Source organism: Protopterus annectens, chromosome 2.part1 (assembly GCF_019279795.1).
Source record: "Protopterus annectens isolate FY-2018-M chromosome 2.part1, PAN1.0, whole genome shotgun sequence".
Taxonomy (NCBI): Eukaryota; Metazoa; Chordata; order Ceratodontiformes; family Protopteridae; genus Protopterus; species Protopterus annectens.
In genome coordinates, this window is record NC_056729.1 from 1,839,855,306 (window position 1) to 1,839,880,217 (window position 24,912).

Sequence of the window (24,912 nt, forward strand, 5' to 3'; positions counted from 1 at the left end):
GTTTGAATAAAACTATGCCTATTATTTTGCTGTGCCTCTGTCAAGCAGTGACACTGAAGTAATCCCTGGGGTATATCTGCGATCCCCCATCCATTGGTCAAGATTCCTCTTGAACAAGGCCAGTGAGGTGCTCTGCCTCACATGTACCGGGATTTTGTTCCACATCATAGGGAGTCTCTGGGTGATGAATCTGTCCCTCCAGCACATTCTATTAATAACCGTGTCAAGGTTTAAGTCTCCCGCCCTTGTGGATCTGAGGGATTTAGATTTTTTGAGGTGAAGCATATTCATCAAATCAGGGTTTGACATGGCCTTATATGTCAGGCACAGGTCTCCTCTGAGCAAGCGGTATGAGACTGAATAGAGCTGGAGTTCTTTCAGTCGGGCAGCATAAGACATATTTTGAGACCCTTTATCCTTTTGGTGAGGAACTTTTGGGGCCTTTCCAGCTGCTGCAGGTGTCGGGTCAGATACATTCCGAATGGGGCATTGTACTCAATCATAGGTCTAATGAGTGATGAGTACAGGGGACGATGACCTCCCTTGATCTAGATGTGAATCCTTCATGATCAGGTGGGCAATGTAGAAGGTTTTCCTAACTACTCTAGCAACATGAGTGTCAAACAAAAGGCTACTGTCAACCTGGGTCCCCAGATCCCTGATGACTTCTTCTGTGCTCAGTGGATTGCCACCTATATGGTAGCTAGGGGTAACCTTGTTTTTCCCGAAGGGTATGACTATGCATTTCTTGGCATTTAACTTTAGGCCATGGCTCTGGCACCAGTTATCCATTTCTGTGAGGCCCTTCTGAAGGATATCTGTGTCAGATGTGTTTTCGACTATGGCACCCAGTTTGCAGTCATCTGCAAACTTTGTCAGCCATAACCCTCCTGTGTTTGCTTGTACTTCAGAAAAGTAGATGCCGAACAAGAGTGGACCCAGGACTGATCCCTGTGGGACACCACTTGTGACAGGCTTTGAGTCTGACATGGCTCCAGCAACTCTGACCCTGTGGGTTCTGTCACTTAGCCAGTTTGCAACCCATCTTGTGATGTATGGGTTTACATTCAAGCTGATGAGTTTTTCGATGATACGTGAGTGGGGTATTGTGTCGAAGGCCTTTGCCAGGTCAAGGTAGGCTGCATGGACTGCCTTTCCTCATCAATGGCCTTGGTGACTGTCTCAAAAAGTCAACCAAGTTTAAAAGGCATGATCTGCCTTTGACAAAGCCAAACTGGGTTGGATCCAAAGTCTGCAAGTTCCCTATGTCTTTATTTATGAGTTCCATTATGATCCTCTCCATGGCTTTGCAGATAAGGCTTGTCAAGCTAATGGGACGGTAATTTCCAGGGTCGGTGGAGGCACTGCCCTTGTGAAGTGGGACCACAGTCGCCAGGCGCCACTCCTTGCACGTATCCTGAGGTGAGGCTAAGATTAAACAGCTGTCCTAACTGCGGGTTTAATTCCTCATTGAGTTTGTGGAGCACACAGCCGGGGACACCATCTGGTCCCATGGATGCTGTGTTTTTTGCTTTGGAGAGAGCAGTTCTCACCTAGGTGTTGGAGATGTTTGAGGTGCTACAATCCTCTGGTAAAGATATCTCTCCTTTGGGGAGGGGGGAGTTTGCACTGAACCTGTCAGCCAGTATGTTGGCAATGTGTGTAGGTTCAGTAATCTTCACATCATTTTGAACTAATTCTGAGCATATCTGGGAGTTTCCTCCTAGGTTTCTAACATAGCTAAAGAAGGCCTTATGATTGTCTTTTGAGTCCTTGGCGATTTTTCTCTCAAAATTTGCCTTGGATGATTTTATGAGAGCTCTTAGTTTTTTACTTATAATGATCAAAGGTGTCTTACCTTTCAAGGATTTTGCTCTATCTTGTAGTAGCTTCCTCCTTTTGTTGTAGAGCTTGTTTATGGCTGGGGTCCACCAGACTGGACGCTTACCTTTGGTACAAAGAGTCTTAGTTTTGTTTGGGATTGCCTGATCCATGCAGTCCTGTAGGTGCTGGTAGAAGGCATTTGTAAGTGATTCAGTGGTTTGAGTAATGTTTACCACTGGCTCAGGGGCCTTAAAGGAGACCACATTAGTTTTTAGAAGTGTGAAGTCGGCTTTTGAGAAGTTTTTCACTGTGGTCTTTTTTATTTCAGGTGGGGGCGGGATGAGGACCTCCAGCGAGATTAGTTTATGATCTGATCTCACCAGTGAGGGGTATACTTCCGGTGTTGAACATTTTGATCCCATGTTCGTGATGATGAGATCAAGTATGTTTTCTCCTCTTGTGGGGATGGTGACTAGTTGTTCCATGGCATTTGAATTTATGAACTCCAGGAACCTTTGGGCTAGAGTGTTTGGGCTTGAGTAGTGTTCCCAGTCTATATTAGGGTAGTTGAAGTCACCTAGTATGATGGTGTTTGGAGATACATTTATCCCTCCATTGTTTTCAGGAAGGCCATGTGAGGTTCCTGAGTTTGAGAGGGTGGCCTGTAACATGCTACAAATTGCAGAGCAGTCTTGCCTATGGTTAATTGCACCTGGATGGTCTCCGATGCATCGTATGCGTTGCCACCAACCTTGAGGTGTGGGTGTCCTTTATGAATATGGACACCCCTCCTTTCTTGGTGTTGTCCGGATTTTGGAGCCGGAACGCATGATATGAGGTGAAACCTGCTAGTGCTGGGGTGCTCTCAGGAGCCTTGAACCAGGTTTCTGTCACAGCACAGACATCGATGTTCTCCATACTGAGAAGGGCCTCGAGTGCGTGCCTCTTGAGATTGAGACTTCTGGCATTGAGCAGCATTACCCTTAGTTTTTTTACTTTTTTGTGTTCTAGGGTGGTAGGTTTAGAATTTGAGCCTTGCCTAAAAAAGCCACTATGGGGGTGGCAAGAGCCTTTGCCAATATCTGGAAGCCTAGGGGTGACAGGTGCAAGCCGTCCCTTGTGAAGCAGCGTGGCTTGTCCAGCATGTCATCCCAGGCAGACAGACATTGGATCCCCTTTGAATGACACCAGAATTTAAGCCAATTATTAAAGCTGATCATCTTATCACTGTATTGTGGCATCATTCTAGGTGAAGGTAGGATACTGCTCAAGGTCAGGGTCATACCTGCCTGGGCTACATAATCAGAGAGCTCCTCAATGTCTCTTTTCATGTAGTCCAAGGAGGTACGTCTCAGGTCGTTGACACCAGCGTGGACAATGACTGAGTCGTACTTGTACCTGCTGTTGAGAGACCTGAGTGCTTGTGTTATGTGGCGGATTCTAGCACCCGACAGGCAGCTTACTGTGACCTTCTCCTTACTCAGTCTGGTGAGCGGGACGTCAGTGTGTCTGACTATGGAGTCACCTATGACAAATATGTTTGGTGTTGTACACTGATTTTGTTGTTTATGTGTTGTTTGTGTGGTGTATTGAGTTTGCAGTTGCTTGGGTGTCTGCTTTGGAGGCCTCTGCTGTTTAGGTAAATTTTTACTCAGAGCCTCCGAGTATGTCTTAGTGTGTTTATGTGTTTGATTCAGTGGTGTGGTTGAGTTATGTGAGACTGGTATTGTGGTGTGTGTAGTTGCCTTCTCCTCCTGCCTGGTCTTGCCAGTCCTGAGTTGAGAGAGCTCAGCCTCCAGTCTGGCTAAATAGCTGCATCTCTCACAAGTGTTAGTGTTACGTGGGAGGAGGAGAGGGTTGTCCGTGTACATGAGACAATTGTAACATTGTCTCAGAATTCCCAGATTCACAAACTGGGCAGGAGAGGATGCCAGCATCTGACCCTTCGACATGCTAGAAAGAATTATGAGTTGGTATGAGACAGAAAAGTAGTGGGCTTAGCAGGAAGTGGGCACTCCTGGGGGCTTTTGCTAGTGAGAGATTTGTATAATATAGGAGTGCTTGACCTGCAAAGAGAATGCTTATAAGACAAGGGATATGCTTATAAGACAAGTGCTGAGCTTTTTGAGAAGAAAAAGCTATTTGGAACAAGTGCTGCACTTTTTAGTGTAGGTGTAAACTGTTTAGGTTCCTAACAGAGCAGTTCTAAGGGAAAAATTGAAGAACAGACTTTCTGGAGCCAGAAAGAGTTTAACCGCTGCCCGATGCTGCTCTAGTGGCAACTCCGTTAACGCGCTAAAGCACGTTAAAGCGTGCTTGATAGCAGGGGCTGGAAAGAAGCAGGAATAGACCCAAAAGGGAAAATAAAACTACAATTTCAAGTCAGTAACCACCTCTCACGGGGGCAGGAAGCTGCTCAATGTTAGTCACTGCCACTGATCAACAGAGAGACCCTCCTCCAGCCCAAGCAAAATGGCCTCACAGAAACTTTCAAACAGTTCAGGAACAGCAAGCCTGTAACTGAACTTTTAACTCTCAGAAAAGTGGGAAAAGCAAGATTTTTTTTTTTTTTGTTTTGTTTTTACAGAGATAGCAGAGGTTCACAAGTAATATCAACTTAGAATAGTGCAGTAAATGACCCCACACAAGAGTGCTAGGTCAAGGACAGAAAATATGCAAGTTTTAAGAAAAAAATGATTTAAAATTAAGTGCAAACAGGAATTTCAGCAAACAGCTTTTGGTTGTGCTCTAAATACAGCTACTAATACAGAAATCAAGTTTAACAAGCCAGAAAATGCTCAAGCTAGGCAGCTATGCAGAAAAACTTAGCAAATAAACAGAGAAAAAATACTTAAAATCTCAAAAGTGGCTCCCTTCTTCTCTCAGCGTTTTTTCCTCTTGGAGGGTGCTTCACCAACAGCCAACAAGCCTGAAAAGACGCCCAAACCACGAGGCAACTGGGTTTTAAGAGAGGAAGATGAAGGAGTTATGGAAATGACCCCTAGTGGCCAATAAAACTACAGTTTCAAGTCAGTAACCACTTTTCTACCATATTAGTACTATTAACTTGGATCGTGTTGACAGATTCGTAATACTACTAATTTTCTCCAGTTAAATGCGTCTTTTACTCTTCATTGTTGTAAGTAGTCATTCTCATTCAACACCTTTCCCCCAAAGGTCACTGGCTTTGTGAGTGGTTAAGGGTTTGGCCAGTTATTGTGCGAATCCTCTGACCATTGGTATCGTTGACATTGTCATATGTACAGGTTGTGCTGTATTCTGGTGACTAGGGTTGGCACCTTTTCAAATGGCCAAGATGGGACATTTTCAGAACACATATCAAATTTTACAAGCCGACACATACCCACGGTCAGTACAACAGATACAACTTTACTTATTTACCTACATAAAAGCCTATTGTTGTAGTGGTTTAGTTGCTTATTCTGTTTCTTGTAACATTTAGGTATTGTAGATACTGCAATAATTATTTTCTGCTACTATTACATAACATATGGGACATAATTATGTCCTACAATCCCAGGACATTTGCCATTTGAAATGTCTTTTGTCAGGACACAACTGTCCAACAATGGACTGTCCCTCGCAAAGCGGGACAGATGATAACCCTACTGCAGACACCAGATTGTTTGGGCCAACACATAGCCACGGTCAGTGCAGGTTTAGAACATTCATTTGTTTCCTAGCTGTGAGCCTTATACCTTTGGCACTTTTGTTGTTTGCCTGTTTGTTGTACGAATTATGTTTATTCTATCCTGACGTGGCCGCTTTAGGCAACTGTTACATGCAGTATGGTGCATAGTTATTTCCTATGGTCACAAGACATTTGGCATTGTACCATTGTTGGTCAGGTCACACCTACACACACATTACTTGTCCCTCACACAGTGGATCAGGGGTATCCTGTTTACGTCAGTGCCTTCATCACCCTTATACCATGTGCCACTATGCGAATGTGTGCAATATATTCTCTCGCTTATTTGTGTTGGGACACGTGCATCATGGGCAGGTGTTTGATCCTGGGTAGTAGGTTATGCATGACCATTTAGGGCTGGACAGTGTCGTGCATCATTAATGCACATTCCAACCTGTGTCCAGATATCTATAGGACTGGACTTTGTGTCTTCCATTCTAATGTTTACACAGGTTACTTATCCCATGAGGGATATCCCAAAAATTGAACAAGACCAAAACAAGATGAATACCGACCATTCTTCTGGCGTTATGAAAATTTGCTGGGGGTTTTACATGTAAGGGATACATAGTGTGCAATCCTGCAACTGCCTAGGGTGACACTACCTACTACATATGCATAGTGGTCACTATGTGTAGATGTGGCTGCACCAAACCAGTAGGCCAAGTATGGCTGGATTTGGTGGACGTTCAGGTAAGGGAGCAGGTTGTGTGATGTGGAGGGGATGCTGGGTAGTCCATTATGCATCCAGGTGTGTTGCATTTGTTATGGCCAGTTCCATCAGGACCAATCTGTGGGTATGTGCCGGTGACATGTCTATACATTTGTATCGCACATTTCAATATTCATATGTTTGTGGGATTGTGTTCTACAGTATGGCCTGTCTGGTTGTATTGCAGCTGTTTATACATGTTTTTGTGTTTCTTTCAGCTTCACCCGCTGCTCCCTCATACACCTCCGGTTCACCTATTCTGCATACGACACAGTATCACCTTGGAGGATTGTACCATTACCCATCCCCCACACACACATATTCCTCACACCCCATACATCACTGCTTTGGTTGTTGGCCCATGACACGGCCAGAGTAACACATTGAATACCCTACATATGTCAGGTACCTGTATGGTTGTGTGGACTACCCTGCCATGTTTTCTTTCCACATGCTATACCTTACGCACATAGGTACACGCCCATACTCAACTTTCATTACATGGCTGGTATACCCGGGTACTACCCGTTCAACTGTGACACATCCTGACAAGTTCGGCTTGTACCGCTGATTTGTGGATTTTGGCAGACTGTTCTAATCATTGGTAGGATGCCACCTTTTCCTATGTCCAGGATGGGATATATTCCATACACATATCTGACTGTACTGGACAGCACGTGCCCACAGTCGACGGTATGAATAATACTGTTCCTTTCAGCCTACATGTTTCCTTATTGTTGTAGCTGTTTATATGCTCCTTCTGTTTTGTTTACATGCTTATTCTATTTCCTGTCACATTTGGTATGTGAAATACGGACATACCTTTTGTATGTGTATCCTAATATTTCAAATCTCAGGAGTACCTAGACCCTGTCGGCAGCGTCCTCATCTAGCAGGTAGTTCCCTCGAGACCTAGGCCCTCTAAGCTCCCAGACTAAGGAACGAATTACCATTCCCTGCTGAAATAAAAGCACAGCAAGCAGCTCTTCACCGAAGAGTCAAGGTAATTCCCTCGAGACCTAGGCCCTCTAAGCTCCCAGACTAAGGAACGAATTACCATTCCCTGCTGAAATAAAAGCACAGCAAGCAGCTCTTCACCGAAGAGTCAAGGTAGTTCCCTCGAGACCTAGGCCCTCTAAGCTCCCAGACTAAGGAACGAATTACCATTCCCTGCTGAAATAAAAGCACAGCAAGCAGCTCTTCACCGAAGAGTCAAGGTAGTTCCCTCGAGACCTAGGCCCTCTAAGCTCCCAGACTAAGGAACGAATTACCATTCCCTGCTGAAATAAAAGCACAGCAAGCAGCTCTTCACCGAAGAGTCAAGGTAGTTCCCTCGAGACCTAGGCCCTCTAAGCTCCCAGACTAAGGCAATTACCATTCCCTGCTGAAATAAAAGCACAGCAAGCAGCTCTTCACCGAAGAGTCAAGGTAGTTCCCTCGAGACGTAGGCCCTCTAAGCTCCCAGACTAAGGAACGAATTACCATTCCCTGCTGAAATAAAAGCACAGCAAGCAGCTCTTCACCGAAGAGTCAAGGTAGTTCCCTCGAGACCTAGGCCCTCTAAGCTCCCAGAATAAGGAACGAATTACCATTCCCTGCTGAAATAAAAGCACAGCAAGCAGCTCTTCACCGAAGAGTCAAGGTAGTTCCCTCGAGACCTAGGCCCTCTAAGCTCCCAGACTAAGGAACGAATTACCATTCCCTGCTGAAATAAAAGCACAGCAAGCAGCTCTTCACCGAAGAGTCAAGGTGGTCAAACAATATTGTACATTACTGTATGGAAGCTGCTGTCTAGGGTCTAAGGTAACGTTTAGTCTCTCCCTCTTAAGCAGGGTTTTTCCCAACCCCCTGGTTAATTTAACAATTGCAAAACCTTTTAAAACCCCCCATATGCTTACATGTTACAGTAATTGCTGCAGAAAATTGTAACCTAAGCAGACATTTCACAAAGGTTATTCTCATACCTACTGAGTGTTACAGTTCCCAGAATTATTTCTGTGTACTTCCTAGCAGATAAATTTATAAATACTCTCTCCTCACCCTTAACTACTACCTGCTTCAACCCGCTCTGTTCGCCCTGCGGGCTCACTCCGCTCCCCTCCCTACCCCCAATTCCCACCCACCCCAGAGGTCCTAGCCTTATAGCTCCCTGGACACACCCCCTACTCTAATCTTCCAATCCTTCTTCTTCACACTCTGCCTCCCACCCCCACTCACACCATTTCACAGCCATACACTCACATTTCTTCTTCTTCTTCTTCTATCTATTTCTCCCTCTAATTTATTCAACATACCCCTCCTAATTTTACTCCTTTATACAATAGAAATACCTACTGCTTTTTCTGTTTTACTAATATCCCCTCTTCTGTTATCCTAAGTTGTTCTATACTTTTACTTAACAATAAAACACCCCTTTCTACTTCCTTCTCTCATACTCTTCTTACCTTTCTCTAATACTCCTACTCCTACTATGGCTCCATACCTGCCAACCCAGCTTTTACTCCCAAGTCTACTTTTTTCCACCCTATGCTCAGTTTACTTCCTATCCATCTATGAGAAACCATTGTATGTCCAACCTTTCAATCCACATAAACACACTACAACATTTCTCATTCCACTTAATTCATATCCATATACTTCTCCTACCCCTAACTATCAACTACCTAAATTCCACCGATTTTCACATCTCAAATATGTCTTGCCTTCTGATAACAAAACTAAATTACTAACCTTTCTAAAATGTAACCTCACTATGAAACCTATTAATCTTACCCTTCAAGCTGGAGATATCCACCCTAACCCTGGTCCTACTTCCTCTCCCTAATATCCATACCAAAACTCAATAACACCTTCCTAATAGGACATCTTAATACCCAAAGCATAAACAATAAAATACCCTACCTGCATTCCCTCCTTCACATACATTCATTTGACATTCTTTGCCTCTCTGAGACCTGGCTAAAGTCTTCCACTAAAGACACTGAGATTACTCCCCAAGGGTATAATATGGTAAGACTTGACCATCCCAACCGCAAAGGTGGGGTGTTGCAATTCTTTTAAAACCATCTGAATATTACTACCCTTCCTGCCTCTCCAACTCAAGATAGTAAGGTAGAAGCAATCATTGCAAAACTAATTAAATTCCAAAAATCCCTTTATATTATATGTATGTACCTACCACCTGGTAATAATATACCAATCCTCGAAAATTACCTTAGCTGGCTATCTGCCACATATCCCCAAGAAACCATTATACTAGGTGACCTGAACATAGACTGGAATAGCATTAATGCTGATAATCCTTCTTCTCATATCAACCTCCATGGTTTTACTCAAACCATTACCTCAACTACTAGGCTCAACAAACATAGCAATAGAGAAAGCATCTTAGACTGGATTCTCATAAACAAAGTCAAAGATAGTTACAAAGTAGGAACATTGCCAGATGATGTTAACGATCACTCCTTAACATTCATAACAAGGGAAAAGGCAGATTGTGTAAACCCCTGCACTATAAGAAATATACGCACCATCAAACATTTTAACCCTGAATTGTTTCAGTCTGAACTAAATGCATGTAACTGGAACCCCTTAAAAACACTCCCTCTCGAAAATGCAGTACTATACTTTAACTCTACTTTCTTATCCATTCTTGACATTCATGCTCCTGAACGTATCATTAGAATTAAATCTAAAGCAGCCCCCTGGCTCTCCCATGAAACCAAACAACTTATTCTCACTAGAAATAAAGTCTGGGCCACATGGAGATCCCACAGAAATAACCCTGATCTTCTACACTTCCGCCAGCTTAGAAATTTAACCAAAAAGGCAATAATAACAAACTCACCTTAATAATTCTAAACTTTTCTGGTCCTCAGTCAATAGACTCCTCTCCCCAGGAAGTTCTAAAACTCCTTCCCCACTTAATGCTGATCCTGATACCCCTCAACTAACTGCAGATGCCTTCAATACATTCTTCACTGAAACTATACAAGCTCTTGCTAAACAACTAAATGCCAATAACTCACACACACCTTGTAACCTTACAAACTCTTCCTTTAAATTCTCTCTACATCCAATCTCTACATCTTACATATATAGACTCCTTCTCAAACTAAATCCTTGTACCCCCTCTGCTGACAAGCTACCTTCACTCTTTCTACAAAAAGCTGCCAAGGTTATCGCATATCCTATTTCCATTCTCATAAATAGGACAATCAAAGAAGGATTCAATCCCAGATATCTGGAAGGTCTCTCACATTATCCCACTCCATAAAGGTGGTAACTCCATAGACTACTCCAACTATAGACCTATTGCTCTCCTCTCTCCTCTGGCCAAAATTATGGAGAAATGTATCCACCATCAGCTTGTACAACACCTCTCTCTCCATAACATCATAGCTAACTGTCAACACGGCTTCAGACCATATCATAGTACTACTACCACCCTGCTTTCCTTTGTAGACACTATTAATCTGAACTGTAACAACAACCTACACTCTTCTGCCATCTTCATTGACCTCTCCAAAGCATTCGATATGGTTAACCACTCTTTATTAATCAATACTCTTGAATCCCTATCTTTTGATATCCCTGCCATTAGATGATTTAATTCTTATCTTACAAACAGAAAACAAGCAGTTCTCTGGAATAACCACATTTCTTCTCTTTTGCCTGTTTCTATAGGAGTTCCACAAGGCTCCATTCTTGGGCCACTTCTCTTCTCCCTCTTCATTAATGATCTCCAAACAGTAATCCCTCAAGCTACCTGCATTCAATATGCTGATGATTCCACACTCATCTGCTCAGCATCTTCCACCTCAGAACTTATCTCTCATACTCAAAAAATCTTTAATACCATTGAAACATGGTTCTCTAGTAGATTCCTCTTATTAAATGCTAAAAAAACTAAACTTCTCCTCTTCACCCCCACTACCAAGACCCCCCCCCTTAAACTTCACCATCTCCTCCAACAATGCCACTGTCATTTCTCCCAACTCTACCACTAAACTGTTAGGTATTGCAATTGATAATAATCTCTCTTTCAGCCAACACATTAACAACTCCATAAAACTTGTCAATAGAAAAATAGGATCCTTATATCGGATTAGACCATTTCTGACACCTTCCACTAGAACTAGGATTGCTCACTCCCATCTTCTTTCTACTCTTCTCTATGCTTCTCCCATCTTTACCAACCTCAAGAAAAACAACCTTACCAAATTGGCTACCTGCTACAATAACATTGCTCGCTTCGCTACAGGTAACCCCTACAGAACACACCACTGTCTCAACCTAAAACCATTAGGCTGGCTAGAGTTTCAAAACTATCTTGCAATCCAACAACTCACTTTTGCCCATAAAATTCTGTACCAACCAAAGAACACCTCTATACTCTCTCAACTCTTAATCCCCTATAACAACCTTAACTCTCTCCGCTCCTCTAGTAAACTATTGACTAGTTCTATAAAATCTAATAACACTGCTGGTGACTCCCTTTTTACAAATTCAGTAGGTACAAAATGGAATTTATTACCTAGCAACATAACAAAGATTACATCATTGCCTCTTTTCAAACAAAACATTAAACTGCACTTCCAAAACCACTGGCTGTGCTCCTGTAGTAAACCTGATTAACTTTCCACTACTTATACTCTACTTTGAACTACCTCCTACTTCTCACTGACTCTACCCTCCACCTGGCTTTCTTCTTCTACTCCCACTTCTCTTCCAAATTACTTCTTTGCTTGTTGACTGTCTTACTTGCTCTCCTTTCCATAACTTATCCCTTCCTACTTCCCTTATTCTCAGCGCTCTTCTCGCTCACTTCCTACCCTGTATCTTTATCTTACAAAGTATTTTCATCTTTATTCAAAGTTTTTCAACTATGACTGTGTGTGGTAGTAATTATTTTATATAGTATCATTTAGTATCTTTATCATACTAAGTATTTTATGTTTGTATAAGTTTTTTTGGACTGTAACTGTATGAACTGGTAAACTAACTCATTTAGTAATAATAGGAAGCTGTAGAGTTATAGTTTTTTGTCTTTTACGAACTTTCTTACAAACACTATGATATTTTTCTTTATTGTATTCTGTGTGGAGCTTTTCTCCCCGGGCCTCTACTGAAAATGGAAATATCTCCAGCTAGACTAGCCCGGTCAACAAATGTAAAATAAAATAAAATAAATAAATAAATGTGACTATTACATGCCTTGTGGGATATGATTCGGACATACGGTTGCTAGATATGTACATTTATCATGTATTTTGTTATGGACACATCTGCCCAGCTGTGTGCCCTCCCTCACATTATGGGTCAGCTGGTGACCCTAACTATTGGGCTGGATGTACCTACTGGCGGCTCGCTAGCATATGATGCATTTCACTTCCACTTGGTATAGCTATCTACACTGCATTGGACTATGGGCACACGTTTTTCCATGTCATTTGTTCACAGGATAGGGACCCAGTTATTCCCTACCGTGCATTTGTGTTTGCTTCTTCATTTTGTGTTCGCAGGAACTTTCTTGCATGCTTTGCATACGTTTCAGTATCCACGGGCACTGACAGATGTGATTACTATCTTGCAACTTGTTATATGCAAGCATTTTAGGTTGCACGTCGACAGCTGGCATTTCCACTCCTCTGTGTGGCACTTCGGCACGCCCTATGCACTCACACTCCTTTCCTGTGCATGTGGCTGTGGTGGCAATGCGCCTTCATTAATATGCATTTGGCGCTACTGCACCATCTTCATGCCACACTGTTGGCGCAAGCCTACCGCTGGCCTTGTGTCGAGCTTCATGAATCCCGGGGTTTTTTTTTTTTTTTTTACAATAAAAAATAGAGAGAAAACGGAGCAATGGTGACTTTCCTTTCTCCGTTGCTTCTGTTTCAAAGCCTTGATGTACTGGGTATACATGGGAATGCAATTCCCATACGCATGCGCTGTACATCAAAAAGCAGAATCAGTATACCACAACCGGCGGAAGACAGCAATCCACCATTATACAAAGACATTATTTAAGAAAAGTAAGTATTTTTTTCTTAAATAATGTCATTAGAGCATAGCAATAACTGACTTGGTTGTGGTATATTGAAGATTTACCCACGGTTGCCTTTGTTTAATCACTCAGGCTTCGCCCTCGTGATTAAACCACACCAACTGTGGGTAACTCTTCAATATACCACACCACGTCATCAGTTATTTCTTAATAAATATAGTCCCAGTAAAGAAATTAAACTGAAACTACAAGAGAAGAATTCCAAAACAGTAATGTAGTCCATTAGCGCAAAATGTTTCTGAATAACATTATTTTGCCTGGGATTAGTAGTTCTCCATTTGAATACCTTGGCACACCATAGTATTGAATCCACTGGATTCAGCCAGTAAGGATGATGTCATCTTAGGGAAGTGGACTGAAGTTAACTATTCAGTCCAGGTGGAATGGTAGATTTCTTGCATCCCCCCTCCATCATTTTGAAATCTCACCCCAAATTTCAGACTCAAAAAGCCCAGATTACATAAAAAAGCATAATTACTGCAAAAAGAAAAAGTAATAAAAAACTCTTTAAGTTATATTTTATTTTTAATAATGTTTTACATTTGAGTAGTCTTGAATGCATATTAGCAAGAAGTGAAAACATTTACTTAGCAATAGCAACACAATCACCCATTTCAGAACATTTCAACCATAAAAGTCCACTCAAAATTTGTTGTTATAATCCACCAATGTCTATACCCATGCATTACACCCACTTTATTGACTGTGTGCACCTCAGTGATTAAATTCTAATTAAAATGTAGCCAAAGTAAAGTATTCCAAATGGTTTTGCACAAATCACCTTAGTCATACAAAGAGAGAATAAGGAAAAACAATAGCAGTCATTCTCTTCCACAGACATCTTCAGTACCCAGAAATTATACACATATTTATGGCTGTGTATACCTCAGAAGTCTGACTGTGGTAAATAACAACAACAGTAATAATAATAATAATAATAATAATAATAATAATAATAATAATAATAACATTATTAAGAGGATTCGGATGTCCCTCTCTTTCTCCCCTTGGCTGACCTGGTGTGACTCAGTTTGAACTTCACATTTACCTACACTAGCATACTGCAGCTCCTGCATAATGGTGTCTACAAGATTGCAATTAGCCACCTCAGCCTCTAACAACAAAAACAGTTTCTCCCAGCAATTAATCAGAGTAGGTTACACATATAAAAAGCATGTTTTTAAAATTTATCTTACAGTGCTGTGTAATTAAGCAAGTCACCATTTTGGTCAGCCATATGGTTCTTTTCTACCTGAGTGTTTGCCTCCTTCCCCTGTAACTAAAGTACACTGACTCTTACATTTGTCTCTCTGACCCCAATTTTTACAGGAATACTTTGTACCTTTCTATCTTTCTAACACTCAGACATAGACTCCTGTTGCAAGTTTTACTTACTTGTCTGACATTTGAACAAGTAGCCCTTGTAAAAATCCTCAAAATTGTATACTATTGGTCTGTCTTTCCTGCTAAACATAAGTAAAATTAAAGTGTTGAGTGCAAGTAACATTAACGTGCTGAGTGCAGATTTTAGGCCCTTACATTCAACTTACCTCTGGTGTGGTATCTTGAGTCAATCAAGGTATTCCTCTAACCACTCCTACTGCCTTCTCCTTTCCCCCACCCCCTCTTTCTTCATACAGGTTAAACTGCTACAACTTAGTACAGGCATCATTTTCAAATCTAAGTGCTTAGGATTTCCCTCTCTCTTCCCCCCTTGACTGACCTGGTGTAACCCAATGTAAGTTTCTTTATTGTATGGAGTTTTTTACTGTTTTTGTGTGTAACCACCTAAAGCTCTGAAAATTATACTCTAAACTCATAACGTACAGCTAGCAAATATCCTGCAAGAGTATAAAACACAGTCTAAAATACAGTGTATAACTTAGTGTAAAATATACTTTAAAATACAGTTTAAAAACACAGCCAGTAAGTTAACATTAAATACATACCATACGGCTCCAGGAAGCCCAAGAAAACACTTGTAGCCACTGTTAGCCCTGCTCCGCTTGCCCTCGCTCCACTCAGGCTCACTGTATACCTCTCCCTGCCCCCAATTCCCAGCCATCCCCAATACCACTTAATTTATAGTTACTCAACCACAGACCCTGTTATAACATCCTATCAGCTTTCACCTAACATACTTTCTCCACCCACTCTACTACCTCAAAATTTACCATCAGATCTTCTGCTGTTGTGAAACACACAAACAACAGATCATAACTAGTATACTCCTCCTCTCATAATGCTATACTCCTCTTTGCTACCTATTCTGCTGGCCACTTATTTACTCACCTTGTATAAAAAACAGTTTCTCATTGGTTATCAGTACCTAAAAGGCAGCTGTAAAGCATCCCACCTTCAGCCATGCTAATAATAATGGGGCCAACTCAACATCTTGTTCACTCTTTCAGCATATCAACCCCTGGCACATTAGCCCTAGATCTAGACAATACTACAAACTTATAAACAAACTCCTGAAGCTTATCACTAAGCACAGACCTAGCCTAATATTCGGTGGTGATAGTCACCCCAACCATGGCCCATCCACTTCTGATGTATACACCCCCTCTACTTGTAACCTAAGCTATAAAACTATAAACAATGAAGTGTTACCACCTGTGTATAACAAACGTAGGCTGGATCACGTTTCCAGGAAGGGAGGTGGGGTAGCTATACTCTACAAATATGAGTTGAATGTGACCATAGATGTTACTCAACCACCTCAGATTAATAACTCCGAAATTCTTGTCACTAGATTGCAACTTAACAAAAGTAAATGCATCAACATCATCTGCATGTATATTCCCCCAGATAGCAATACAGCCACACTTGAAGATACCCTACACTGGCTATCATGTCATTACCTCCAAGAAACCCTACTACTCTGAGATTTTAACATAGACTGGGACACCTGCTCCTCAAAATCTCCATCTACCCATATTAACCTGCATGCATTTACACAAAACATAACCACCCCTACCAGGCTAGGTAAACCCAACCAAAAAGAAACCATAATTGACTGGGTACTCGTAAATAGTAACCCCCAACTGTACACCACTGGTACACTCCTCGATCACCTAAGCAACCACCTTCTTACTTATATAGTTAAGCAAAAAGCCATTAACCCCCAACAACCCTTAATCAGAAAAGGCAGAAACAAAAAAGACTTTGACCCTGGCAGATTCCGACAGGAACTTAACTCCTGTAACTGGTCTATTCTAAAACACCTCCCCTTAGAGGAGGCAGTTGCATATTTTAACAACACATTTCTTGAAATCCTTGACTTGCATGCACCTGCCCGTTCAAAGAGAACAAAAGCAAAAACTGCCCCATGGCTTTCTAAAGAGTCTAGACTAAAAATTACCAGTAGAAACAAATTTTGGGCTCTATGGTGTTCTACTAAAGACCCCCAAGATCATGTTAAATATAGGCAAGCTAGGAATTAAACTAAAAAATCCATTTTACAAGACAAAAAACAATACTAATGTAATTTACAAACAGCAAACCAGAACAACCTTCAGAAGTTCTGGGCAGGTATGAATAATCTACTTCATCCTGGAAAAACTTCTACCCCCATCCCCGCTGCTGCCATTGATAACCCCCTTCCCGAGGATGTTTCAGATAGTTTTAACCATTTCTTTACTGAGACAATTCAAGCCCTAGCTAGCCAATTACCTCCTAGCTCCTCTGGCCCTGACAGTACCATCCCTATGAACCTACTCTTGTTCAACTTCCAACCAGTGTCCACGTCACTTATCCATACCTTGATCAAAAAATTAAAACCCACCACACTCTCTGCTGATTAACTCCCCGCCGAGTACCTTCAAAAATCAGCTGATGCTATTGCCTACCCAGTATCAATACTAATTAATCGTACCACAGCAGAGGCAAAAATTCCCACCATTTGGAAAACATCCTACATAATCCCACTACATAAAGGAGACTTCTCCACTAAATTCTACAATTATAAACCAATAGCTATACTTTCTCCACTTTCAAATATTATGAAAAAATGTATACACAAACAACTCATGCACCACCTAATCCAGAATCACCTCATGGCAGATACCCAACATGGCTTCCATCCACACCACATTGCTACTTCAGTCCTACTAGCTTTTACCAATACCATAAACATAACCATAACAATAATCACACATCCTCAGCCCTCTTCTTGGATCATTCCAAGGCTTTTGACATGGTTGATCACCACCTTCTGATTCACTCCCTGCAAACTTTCTGTCTAGATTCTAAACCCCTTCAATGGTTTAAATCCTACCTCAATGGGGGACAGCAGGCTGTTCTTTGGCAGAACAAGCTCTCTAACCTACTAACACCCTTGGAGTACCACAAGGCTCCATACTAGGGCCCCTACTGTTTTTTATATTTATTAATGACTTGTATACCATCATCCCAAATGTCAGCTGTATCCAGTATGCTGATGACTCCACCCTGATTTGCTCAGCTACATCTCCTACAGATTTATGGTCTGCTACCCAGTCCACCTTTAATACTATAGAAAACTGGCTCTCTGAATGTTGATTGATACTAAATCCCAAAAAAACTAAAATGCAGTTATTCTCACCAACACAAAGGTCTGTTGCTTTTATCTTTACCATAAATGCAAATGATGGCACAATAATCTCCCCGACCCCTCTACAAAACTATTAAGTGTCATTATTGATAATAACCTGCAATTCAACCTTGTGAAATAATCAATCAAAACCATCAATAAAAAACAAGAGTCACTTTACAGAATAAAATCCTTTCTCACCCCTCCAGCCAAAATTGCCATAGCTCGCTCTCACCTACTTTCAACACTTCTATATGCATCACCCCTACTCTCTAATCTAAAGAAGACTGTGCTTAATAAACTGTCAACCTGTTATAATCACATTGCCAGGTTTGCCACTGGCCTGCCTTTTAGGACACACCACTGCATCAATCTTAACCAGCCTGGGTGGCTTGAACTACCCAGTCTAATCCAATATAACCTATTGATTATGGCTAATAAAATGCTTTATAATCCGGATAATACTCTGGCACTTAAAAATCTTATCACCCCGTATAACAATCCACGACTGCTTCGATCCTCAAACAGACTACTAATTCAGACAATCAAAATTAACAATGCAGCCGGTGATTCCCTCTTTGCAATCTCTGCAGGCGGAGCCTGGACCTCACTTCCAGCTGATATTACTTTGCTCTCCTCCCCAGGCCAATTTAAAACTGGACTCAAACAACATCTGGCACTAAACTGGCATTGCCACTGCCACAAGCCTGGCTAACTCTCATCAAGAATGTGAATAATCTAGTAATCAGATTACTGTTGAATTTACCCCTGACTGTCACCAGGGAGTCACTCTAACCTGCTGAACATGTCTATTCATGTTTGCTTATGTATTCTTTGTCTAGACCATATTTGTAATATGTTTCCATTGTTTTTTATTGTATCGGCTTACCTTGGAGCGTTTCTCCCAGGGCATCCACTGAAAATGGGCATGAATTCAATCAGACAATCCCGGTCAACAAATGTAAAATAAATAAATAAATGTATAAATAAATAAAGATAACAATAAAAATAATAATAAATCACCATTAAGTGCTTAAAGTGTGAGGCATGAGCAAGTGTCTAATTAAGGATGTATTGAACAGGAATCTTACGGTCCTTGTGATTGCCTGCCTAGTAGTTTTCATTTATTCCGATAGTAATAATAATAATAATAATAATAATAATAACAATAATAATAATAATAATAATAACAATAATAATAACAATAACAATAATAATAACAACAATAATAATAATAACAACAATAATAATAATAATAATAATAACAATAATAATAACAACAATAATAATAATAATAATAATAATAATAACAACAATAATAATAATAACAATAATAATAACAACAATAATAATAACAATAATAATAATAATAATAATAATAACAATAATAATAATAATAATAATAATAATAACAATAATAATAACAACAATAATAATAATAACAATAATAATAATAATAACAATAATAATAATAATAGTCATCTTCTTCCAGGTGTTCCCATTAGGGGTTGCCACAGCGGATCATCTGATTCCATTTCTTCCTGTCCTCTGCATCTTGCTCTGTCACACCAACCACCTGCATGTCCTCTCTCACCACATCCATAAACCTTATCTTAGGCCTTCCTCTTTTCCTCTTACCTGGCAGCTCCATCCTTAGTATCTTTTTCCCAATATACTCAGCATCCCTCCTCAGCACATGTCCAAACCAACGTAATCATGCCTCTCTGGCTTTGTCTCCAAACCATCCAACCTGGGCTGACCCTCTAATATGCTTATTCCTAATCCTGTCCACCCTCGTCACACCCAGTGCAAATCTTAACATCTATAATTCTGCCACATCCAGCTCAAACTCCTGCCTTTTTGTCAGTGCCACTGTCTCCAACCCAAATAACATAGCTGGTCTCACTACCCTCTTGTAGACCTTTCCTTTCACTCTTACTGGTACTCGTCTGTCACAAATCACTCCTGACACACTTCTCCACCCACTCCATCCTGCCTGTACTCTCTTCTTCACCTCTCTTCCACACTCGCCATTACTCTGAACTGTTGATCCCAAGTACTTAAACTCATCCACCTTCGCCACCTCTACTCCCTGCATCCTCACCATTCCTCTATCCTGCCTCTCATTCACACACATATATTCTGTTTAGCCCTGCTGACCTTCATTCCTCTTCTCCCTAGAGTATATCTCCACCTCTCCAGGGTCTCCTCCATCTGTTCCCTATTCTCACTACAGATCACAATGTCATCTGCAAACATCATAGTCCATGGGGACTCTTGTCTGATCTCATCTGTCAACCTGTCCATCACCATTGCAAATAAGAAAGGGCTCAGAGCTGATCCTTGATGTAATCCCATCTCCACCTTAAACACATCCGTCACTCCCACCGCAGACCTCACCACTGTCACACTACCCTCGTACATATCCTGTACCTCTCTTACATACTTTTCTGACACTCCCAACTTCCTCATACAATGCCACAACTCCTCTCCAGGCACCCTGTCATATGCTTTCTCTAAGTCCACAAAGACACAATGCAACTCCTTCTGACCTTCTCTGTATTTCTCCAACAACACTCTCAGAGCAAATATTGCATCTGTATTGCTCTTTCCTGGCATGAAACCATACTGCTGATCACTAATCATCACCTCCCTTCTTAACCTAGCTTCCACAACTCTTTACCATAACTTCAAGCTGTGACTGATCAATTTTATCCCTCTGCAGTTACTGCAGCTCTGCACATCACCATTATTCTTAAAGATAGGTACCAAAACACTTTTTCTCCACTCTTCAGGCATTCTCTGACTTTCCAAAATTTCATTAAACAATCTGGTTAAAAATTCCACTACCATTTCACCTAAGCATCTCCATGCTTCCACTGGTATGTCATCTGGGCCAACAGCCTTTCCAGTCTTCATCCTCTTCATAGCTGTCCTTACTTCCTCCTTGCTAACCTGTTTCACTTCCTGATTCACTATCCCCACATCATCCAACCTTCTCTCTCTCTCTCATTCTCTTCATTCATCAGCCCTTCAAAGTACTCTTTCCATCTACTCAACACACTCTCCTCACTTGAGTATGTTTCCCTCACTGTCCTTTATCACCCTTACCTGCTGCACATCTTTCCCAGCTCTGTCCCTCTGTCTAGCCAATTGGTACAGATCCTTTTCTCCCTCTTTAGTGTCCAATCTCTCATACAACTCTCTATATGCCTTATCCTTAGCCTTCGCCACCTCTCTCTTTGCCATAGGTTCATCTCCTTATACTCATGTCTACTTTCTTCATCTCTTTGACAATCCCACTTCTTCTTCACCAGCCTCTTCCTCTGTATACTCTCCTGTACTTCCTCATTCCACCACCAGGTCTCTTTGTCCTCCTTCCTCTGTCTAGATGTCACACCAAGCACCTTCCTAGCAGTCTCTCTTACTAGCTCTGCTGTAGTTACCCAGCTATTCGGTAACACTTCATTGCCTCCCAGTGCCTGTCTTAACTCTTCCTTGAACTCCACCTCACAATCACCCTTTTTTAACTTCCACCATTTAATCATTGGCACTGCTTTCACACTCCTCCTCTGCTTCTTGATCACCAACATCATCCTGCAGACCACCATTATATGCTGCTTAACTACACTTTCCCCAGTCACCACTTTACAGTCTCCAATCTCCTTCAGACTGGCCCTCCTACATAGGATATAATCCACCTGTGTGCATCTTCCTCCACTCTTGTACGTGACCCTATGCTCCTCCCTCTTCTTAAAATACATATTCACCACAGCCATGTCCATCCTTTTTCCAAAATCCACAGTCATCTGACCTTTTGCATTCCTCTCCTTAACACCATACCTACCCATCACTTCCTCATCCCGTCTTTTCACTTCACCAACATGCCCATTGAAGTCTGCTCCAATCACTAGTCTCTCACCCTTGGGTACACTCACCACCACTTCATCCAACTCACTCCAAAATGTTTCTTTCTCATCCGTCACACACCCAACTTGTGGAGCATATACACTAACAACATTCATCATTACACCATCAATTTCAACCTTCATAAACATCACTCTAGCAGACGCTCTCTTCACCTCCAAAACACTCTTGGCATACTGTTCCGTTGGGATAACCCCTACCCCATTTCTTCTGCCATCCACACCATGATAGAACAATTTGAACCCGCCTCCTATACACTTGGCCTTACTCCCCATCCATCTGGTCTCTTGCATGCACAATATATCAGCCTTCCTTCTCTCCATCATATCAGTCAGCTCTCTCCCTATACCAGTCATACTGCCAACATTCAAAGTTCCTACCCACAGTACTACACTCCTAACCTTCCTCCTCTCTTCCTGCTTTCGGGCATGCCTTCCCCCTCCTCTTCTTCTTCGGCCAACAGTAGCCCAATTTCTGCCAGTACCCTGTTGGCTAACAGTACTGGTGGCGGTCATTGTTAACTCGGGCCTCGACCAACCCGGTATGTAATTATGAAATGTTCTCCGCATCAGTAATTTGGCAGAGGTTTTATGCCGGATGCCCTTCCTGATGCAACCCTCCCCATTTATTCGGGCTTGGGACCGGCACAAAGAAATGCACTAATAATAATAATAATAATAATAACAATAATAATAATAATAATAATAACAATAATTATAATCATCATCATAATAATAATAATAACAATAATAATAATAATAATAATAATAATAATAATAATAATCATCATCATCATCATCATAATAATAATAATAATAATAATAATAATAATAATAATAATAATAATCATCATCATCATCATAATAATAATAATAATAATAATAATGATAATAATATTAGCTGCATAAATGTATGTCAAGTTTGTCTCAAACAAATACACAATAGCATCTAGTAAAGCATTCCACCTTACTTCACAGAAAAGCACACTAGGACTGGAAGGATTAATTATTCTTTGAAATAAAAAAATGCACAACCTCTAGCCCTACCCAGCAGTTACAGCCACTTTCTTGTTTCAGCCATTTGTGCACACCTCATGCATCTAATTCTGATAAAAAGTAATAATCATACTAATGTAATTTAACTTTGTTTCACACAAACAGTAGACATCCGTGAAATATTCCAGCTTGCTTTATGCAAAATACATTATGTCTGCAAAGCCAGAGAAATGAGAAAATTATAGTAGCTAGTCATTTTCATTCACAAACACAATTATAGTGGCTTTGTTGACTGCATACATCTTAGATATCTACACTCTTGACTGACTGTAATAACATAAATAAAATAATGTCAACTTCAGTTACGTACTTCAAGTAACTATGGCAGCAACTGTACATTTGAATGAAACTCTTTCTTTTAATTTCTCCAAGTCTTTTGGGTTTCTACATAGGCACCGGAACCATAGAGCAAGAGAGAAGGAGCACCCTTTTGCAGCTGTAAGACCTGTACGCAGACCCATGCGTGCATTGCACGCTAATGTTAAGGTTAAATTCAAACATAAAAGTGTGCGGAAATGGATTCCACGTCAAGCCTGCTGCTTCATATCAATCCTGTTGCCAGAGTCACAGTAAGGAGAGATTTTCCCCCAAGGCTCCATTTATGTGCTGGAAGGTGTGTGTGTGTGTGTGTGTGCGTGTGTGTGTGTGTGTGTGTGTGTGTGTGTGTGTGTGTGTGTGTGTGTGTGTGTGTGTGTGTGTGTGTGTGTGTGTGTGTGTGTGTGTGTGTGTGTGTATACAACAGTCTGCATTCTCTACCCGCCCGCACCACCACTTGTGATCCAGGGAGTTTGGTGTGTTCCTCTTAAAATGTGTGGTTTTCTGGAAAATCAGTGAGAATGGAATTCACTAAATAATGATAGCCCTTTAAGTTTCAGTCTTCCTATCTTTTTTGGAAAAACACGGTAACACAAAACACTATTTTAGAAACGTTCTAAGATTATGCAAGCAATATTAAAATGAGCCCTGGCTTTGGGCCTTTGCCCCCACCCAAATAAATTTTGGCATTTTCCAGATGTCTTTTGCTGTGAAATTGAGAGATTTAGTCATGTCAAGTGGATGGTGCAGTCACCTCACAGTAAGAGGTTTTTGGTTTGATTCTTGGCAAGGGTGCCTTCTGTGCGGAGTCTGTATGTCCTCCCTCTGTTTGTGTGGGTTTCCTCTGGGTGCTTTGGTTTCCTCCCATGTTACAAAGACATGCATCTGAAGCATTTCTCCCTGGGCCTCTGCTGAAAATTGGCTTTGTTCCAAGTTTTACTTTCCTGGTAAACAAATGTTAAATAAATTAAAAATTTTGCTGAGAGCTTCAGGGAAAGAGAAGTTTAGTGCTGCTTATTATGAGTCTGTTTGCATTGTTAGCAGTACAACAGGTAGTACCTTACTTTTGATGGAGAAGGCTGTGGGTTCTACTCCCACAGTATGCAGGTGTATCGCTGATACTGTACTGTGTTGTACTTTAAAGGGAGCAGATGCTGCCGTCCTGTGAATGTCCTCATTTGGATGAATTACCCAGTAACTATGAACCTGTTATCAGTTTGCCATCCATTCCTTATTGCAATATTACTAGCTTATCATTTTTAATGTAACATAGGCAATTTATTCTTCAAGGGCAACAGTCACTTTATTTGTAGATGAAACAATGAAATATAAAGTTGTTTCTTTGCAGCAACCTCCTCATTAGTTAGACATCCCTTTAATGTGGAATTATTTAGATGACTGACTTCTGCAGAGATTTTGCATATTTACTGATATTGGTGGATTGTAATGAAGTGGCCTTTTATGCATGAAATTTTCTGAAATGGGTAGTTTTCTCACTGGTTCATACATTTTGTTTCATTTATTCTAGAAGACAACTGGTGCTGTATTATACAAGGGATATAATTTAATACAATCAGGAAGATGAATCAAAGAATGCAAACATGTATGCATGGCCTTAAAATGTGTTTGAAAACAGCCCAGAGGAAAGTGTGAAAGGCTCAAAATCATGGGCAAATTTTAAGCTTTACTCTTGTTACCAAAGCAATGGATGAAGGTAAAACAGTT